Source organism: Magnolia sinica, chromosome 6, assembly GCF_029962835.1.
Source record: "Magnolia sinica isolate HGM2019 chromosome 6, MsV1, whole genome shotgun sequence".
Lineage (NCBI taxonomy): Eukaryota > Viridiplantae > Streptophyta > Magnoliopsida > Magnoliales > Magnoliaceae > Magnolia > Magnolia sinica.
The window spans coordinates 64,531,036-64,536,926 of record NC_080578.1 but is presented as its reverse complement, the minus strand read 5'-3'; the positions used below and the strand labels follow the sequence as shown (position 1 = coordinate 64,536,926).

The window sequence follows — 5,891 nt, the reverse complement described above, 5'->3', positions numbered from 1 at the left end:
TGTTATTTTAGTTGGTTTTAGCTCACCAAGTCCTAGCTGCTCATAGACCGAATATGGTAACAAATTAACACTGGCCCCTAAATCAAGCAACGCTTTCTGAACCTTATGCTCTCCTATGACACAAGAAATGGTAGGAACTCCTGGATCCCTAAATTTAGGAGGGGTCTTGTGTTGAATCATGGAGCTGAGTTGCTCTACAAGGAAGACCTTCTTATGAACATTCATCTTACGCTTTTGAGTGCATAAATCTTTAAGAAACTTAGCGTAAGCAGGAACTTGCTTGATAGCATCAAGCAACGGAATGTTGATTTGCACTTGCTTAAACATGTCCAATATTTCATTAAAGTTATTTCCTTTCTTAACTGGTGCCAGACGTTGAGGAAAAGGTGCTTTAGGCACATAAGATAGCACATGAGTGGTTCCTGGAGAGTCAGTGTTGTTGGACTTTGGATGCACTAGTATGTCTCTCCATTTCATTTTGATCTTCCGCATTGGACTTTGATTCTTCCCTAGGCATCTCTACTTTGTTCTCGATCTGTTTACCGGACCTAAGGGTAATGATTGATTTGGCTTGCTCATGATATTGTTCTTGGTTTGAATTAGAGCCAATCTCATACTGTCCTTTTGGATTTACCACAGGTTGACTAGGAAACTTGCCCTTCTCTCTCTCACTCAATGTGGCAGCAAGTTGACCCAACTGTACTTCTAACTTAGCAATGGATTGCGCATTTGCATGTAAACTCTGCTGGTTAGCTAGTAAAGTATGTTGGGTGTCTTTTTGAAATTGAAGTGAACTCTGCATAAAAAGATTGAGTGTATCCTCAAGAGATGGTTTCCTAGATTGTGGAGGCACTTGTTGATACTGTGAGAACTGCTGAGGTTGTTGACTGCCAACTTGGGAGTAAGGTTGCATAGGAGGATTTCCAGATGGTCCTCCTTGTTGTGGTCCTTTTGCCCAAGAAAAATTTGGATGCCTAGCCCATCCTGGATTGTAGGTGTTTGAGTAAGGATCATTCTCAGTTCTCCTAAAGGTGTTCATAGCATATACTTGTTCAGAGAGAAAATCTGGAAATGCTGAACTAGATGGACAAGACTGCGTAGGATGGGCAAGACTAGAACATATGGCACATGACTCGACTTGAGTTGTTTATGGAGGTCCATTGTTTAACATTAAAGCATCCACTTTCTTTGTCAAGCTATCAATTTTGGCATAAAGATCTGGCGTGACTCCTACCTCATATATACCCCCTTTCTTCAGTGGTTGAGGACTTCTTTCACCTCTATTTGAATAGTCCCATTGCTGGGAGTTTTTACACAAGGTTTCAAAGAAATTCCAAGCTTCAACATCACTTTTGGTCATGAATGACCCTCCACTGGTGGCGTCAACCATGCGATGGTTTTGGGGTGTCAGACCATCATAGAAGTATTGAACCTGTTGCCACTTTTCAAAATCATGGTGTGGACATTTAAGAAGTAAATCCTTTCATCTTTCCCAACATTCATGAAAGTGCTCACCCTCTTTTTGTGTGAAATTCATAATTTCTGTACGGAGAGCATTAGTTTTGTGAACCGGGAAGAACTTGTTTAAGAACTTCTTAGACAGTTGATCCCATGTAGTGATAGACCCAACTCCTAGAGAATTCAACCATGCTTTCGCCTTATCCTTCAAAGAAAAAGGAAAAAGGCGCAAACGGATCGAATCGTTTGAAAAGTTTTGGAACTTAAAGGTGGAGCAAATGTCTAAGAATTCTTTCACATGATGATATGGATCCTCCTTATCTGAACCATAAAAGGAGGGCAACAATTGTATGACCCCAGGCTTAAGTTCAAAGTATGCTGCCGTGGTGGCAGGCAACACTATATATGAAGGCGCATTGAATTGGACAGGAGCTGAATAATCTCTAAGAGCTTTAGTTCCATTCTCTTCTGCCATTTCAAATAGGATGTTTCTAAATCTTCTACGAAAGGTTCTTTCTATTTCAGGATCAAAAGGTGCTAGTTCTATGTTCAAAGATCTACGTCCTAGCATAAACTATGTTATCAATATAAGAAAGAAAACTAAACTAAGATGCAACCTAAGATGAATAAGACTAAAAGAAAAAGTTATGAATTCCTAAAAATAAGAGAAAGCTATGTAAATGAGAATTGGAAGGAAGAACCCGAAAAAGGCGATGATGAATGTCTGAAGATTTGAGAGCTCCTCCTTTTGAAGACAATCTTATTTAGCAGCTTCCTTCCTCAATTCCTGTAAACATAAAAAAAAAAAAATTGAATTTCCTAAAATAATGCTAGAAAAATCCTAAGCAACGGTTAATTTCTAAAAAAGAAAGTTTCTAATCTTAGAAATAAAAACTAAGTTAGTTTCTAAAAAGGGAAAAAAAATTTCTAAAACTAGAAAATAGAAAGTTACTTGAAAGAAGAATCAAAATCTAAAATTAAAAAATAGGAAATTTCTAAAAAAAAAAAGAAGCCTAGAAATAGAAAATTTCTAAAAAAAATAAAACCCTAATTCTAAAAATAGAAATTAGAAAAAAAAATTTGGAAAGAGATTACTAAATTAGTAGTTTATGTCAGGTCCCTACAAAACAGGAAATAAGTTAGTTTCTAAAAATAAAAATTTAACCTAAAGTTAGTAAAAAAAAAACCTAAGACTATGAATTATGATAAGAGAGAATCCTAAATCCAATTGGACCGAAACAATCCCCGACAACGGCTCCAAAAACTTGATGTTTTATTTAAACCAATCTGATTTAAATGATTTTAAACTCGCAAGTATACGAATCAGATGTAGATATGGTACGTATTACGAGATCGTTCCCACGAGGACTGGTTGTCACAATTCAAAATTAAAGACTCTTCTTAACTAATCCAACAAATATTTGAGATAGTAATTGAGTAGACTAAATAAAAATCAATGGAAAAATAACCGAGAATAATTCAATCAAGGAGAAGACGAGGACTTTCGAATCCACCCCTAATTATCATAAAGCTTGTTATACCTGTTGATTCACCCTAATTCAGATTGATGTCAAAATAAATAAAGCGCACTCTATGTCCTTGGTTGGGCACATAGAATGTATAATTCCTTAAAGCATATGGATCACATCTTTCCATCCATGGTCAGGCATGGAGAGATGGAGATTCCTGTTTCTTCCTCTATAGGAACCTGTTCATGTCAGACACAAGCGCTTAGAATAATATTCCAAACAACATCTATAACTAGACTTTGGTTAAGCTCGTAGAATGGAGAAGTATGGAGATTTCTCTTAAGCACACTAGAGAAAGAAACCAATCAAATCATATGAAATCAACATATAACAAGAGTTATTCAAATTAGGGGCTTCATCTCAGCCCTAGCTAAAAGATTAGCAATCCATGAATTCAAATAAAAAGAAAGAAAAATAAAATTGAAATAAGGAGAACATCCTTCTCTCTCTTCTTCTCTTTTCTTCTCTTTTCTTCTCTTTCTCTTCTCTGGATCTATTCCCTAGCTCTCCTCCTCCCTTGTCTACGTTTTGCATCTTTTCTTATAGCTGCTGGAGTGGCTGGAATGGAGAAAATCAGATTTGGAAAGCTGTTGTATGCGCAGCGAAAGCCCTTTTCGCAGCAAACTTCTGTACCTGCATAAGTCCCTCATTCTTTTCACTTTATCCATAAAATCAACGTCTCCTAGGACGTTTTTGGGTGGTCTATATGATGAACGGATCAGATCTTCCATCTGATCAAAGATGGTGGGCCACAACCGCCCGGAAGTTCGCTTTTTGCGGGCGTGCATAAGCCTTCGCACGTCCGGTGCTATGATGCTCGGTGGGCCCCACATAAGCGTTTTTGGAGAAATCCACCCCGTCCATTGGATGCACGACAAAATTTCGGTCAGATATGGATGGTTTTGAACATCCATTGATGCGACCCATAGAAGAAATTACAATAAAATCAATTTTGAACGTCACAGGACAGTCCACTTGTGGCCTCTGTATCTCACACGTGTGTACGTATGAGCACAAACTGTAAACATGGTTTTGTAGCTCTTGAACCCTTCTACATGATGAACGGTTTGGATCAGACGTAAGTGCTATCGGTGGGGCCCACAGCAGTCCGTAAAAATGGACTTTCCGTCCGTTACACAGTGCCAGAAACGGCAATTGCCATTTTTGAAAAGAAGGAAGTCGGGTCAGCAGCGCTGACCGACTTAGGGTCGTTCGGTGCACAGGCAGTGTACATGTGCACTATGTACACACGCTTTACATATGGGGTCCACTGTGATTCTTTAGAGAAATCCAATCCATCCATCCTATTTCTCATCTTATTTAAACCGTCTGGGTCAATTTTAAAGTATATCCAGATTGTAGGTGGGCCTAAAATTGGAGATTAATGGGCTGATCTGTCCGTTGGCCCACTTCTCGAGATATCCAATGGTTGAAATTTAATATGTATGGTTTATTTATGGCCTCCAGGCCATGTATGGAGTTTCGAGCCAATTGGATGGCGGGAACCATGTGATCTTGCATTTTGGACCATTTTCGGGCCTTTTTAACTTGAACGGCTTGATTTCTTCGGGTCCCTGGCATGTAAACTCTTCAGTCTTAGTTCTCTGGAGTGCGTCCCTTACTCTGGTGACTTTGGAACATCAAATCCACGCTTGTAGTACTCTTTTTCCATCAACGCTCCTGATTTCATCCTATAACAAAAATATAATTAAAATATTCCATTAAACATTATCATGTACGTAAAATCAGGTAATAATTGGGGTCTGATATGTAATATTTGACCCTCATCACTAGGCTAGGCTAGACTAGGGCTATAGGTAATAGGCTAGGTAGCTAGGGTGAGGTCACCCATCTAGGAAAACATGCACAAGCACAAAGCGGGTCCCACTTTATGATCAACGGTCCAAATATTGTGCGGGGTACATCTTTTGATGTACACCTCGTATTGGCGCATGAGACGCGGCGTTGGAACTGCGGCCACGATGCGGTCACAAAGGCATAGGTTTTGGGTCGAATTGGTTCGAGTTTACAAGGTGAAACTTAGGGATGATCACAAATGCTACCTACAGGTCGTGGGTCACTGAAATTCGACTAGAAGGACCGCAGGACCTAAAGGAAAGGAATGGATACTAGGTTATGGGTCTGACATAACTTTATTCATCGGTGGCAGTCAGTGTCACCAAAATATCTAATCGATGACATTGAATTATCGTAGTAAGCTTGCTGGACTATTTTAAGCCCATTCAGTAACACCGAAGGTATCTTCAGTGGTACCGAAGGTGCTTTTCGGTGGTACCTTCGTCCTACCGACAATGGACAAATTTTCCTATTTTTGTCCAATAAATCATTCAACAACTTGGAATATGTAAAAGCCAAGACTATAGGATATAAAATATGAACTTGGTATTGAATTAGAATAAATGACCTAAGTAGGTATTCCTATTTGGGTTGGGATCATCTATTTGCAAGGTCAAGATCGTAGAAGCAGTTCTTTGTCATCAATATGGCTTTGATGCTTCTGATCCAGTTGCATCGCTAGTCTTCATTTGCCAATGAACTCATCCGACTACAAGGCACAACTAGTCACATGATTGACAAATAAGTGTACAAAGGAGGGTGCACTTACATCATATTCATAGCATATTCTTAGATTCATACTTCTCACGCTCTTATCTTCTTTTATATGTTTACAGTCAATCCAACGTCAAGCAGCTTTGTAAGTTCTAACTCAATCGCCACTGTTTTAGATGCACTATCATTGGAGAAAACTCCCCCTAAATGCTTGTTTTGATCAAGGGTGCTTTGTTAGCAACTACTTGTATGTTTAAGGATCCAGAACATTGGCCTATCCTGGACACCACCTTAGGAGTTTTGGACAATGCTTCAAGGATGGCCAATATCAAC

At 39.0% G+C, this 5,891-nt stretch overlaps 1 non-coding gene across 1 annotated transcript; it reads left to right on the top strand.

The window, feature by feature from the left end:
• Positions 1-1,448: 1,448 nt before the first annotated feature.
• On the top strand, positions 1,449-1,555 carry LOC131250342 (small nucleolar RNA R71). The gene has a single exon (XR_009173261.1). It is a non-coding gene; the product is annotated as a small nucleolar RNA R71 (small nucleolar RNA).
• The last annotated feature ends 4,336 nt before the right edge of the window (positions 1,556-5,891 follow it).